The sequence below is a fragment of the Pseudonaja textilis genome, chromosome 14 (genome assembly GCF_049901715.1).
Source record: "Pseudonaja textilis isolate UNSWEBS1 chromosome 14, rPseTex1.2, whole genome shotgun sequence".
NCBI lineage: Eukaryota > Metazoa > Chordata > Lepidosauria > Squamata > Elapidae > Pseudonaja > Pseudonaja textilis.
Genome location: NC_142003.1, coordinates 2,665,498 through 2,666,211, shown reverse-complemented (window position 1 = coordinate 2,666,211; position 714 = coordinate 2,665,498).

Below are 714 nucleotides of genomic sequence, written 5' to 3'. Positions count from 1 at the left end.
CCCCCCCACCCCTCAAAAATAGAAGTAGTGGGACCCATAAATGTAGCCATGAGGGATGTGGTGGCTCAGTGGCTAAGATGCTGAGCTTGTCGATCAGAAAGGTCGGCGGTTCGAATCCCCAGCGCCGCGTGACAGAATGAGCTCCCGTTCCTTGTCCCGGCTTCTGCCAACTTAGCAGTTCGAAAGGACGTTAAAAAATGCAAGTAGGGAAACAGGGACCCCTTGGGTGGGAAGGGAACAGCGTTCTGTGCGCCTTTGGCCATTGGGACGGTCGCTAAACAGATAGTTGAAAGTCAAGGACTACCTATGACATGGTCGGAAGCAAGTCACTCAGGCCAAACTTCTCTTTTATTTAATTTGTGTTGAATTCGGCTGCCATTCGCAGCTGTATTTATTCCTGCCCCCCGCAATGCAGTTCTTTAAATGTCCAACTTCCATTGTTCACCACCACCACCCCAACATGACCCCCAAATATTCAGGTCTTCCTCTGCTGCTCCCATCCCGGTGGCGTCAGAGAAAACTGGCGCGCTGAAAGAGCCCGTTGTGTGTCACTGCTGTTGGCTGGGCAAGCGCCTCACAAGCCTTTTTAAGGGTCGCAGAGGCCTTTGGAAAGAAAGTCAAGAGGCCAAGCTGTGTCCAGCAAGATGGGGACAATTTTCTGTAAGCAATAAAAGATAAAGGAGTTTAAGTCATGTCTGGCCGTTAGCTTTTTCC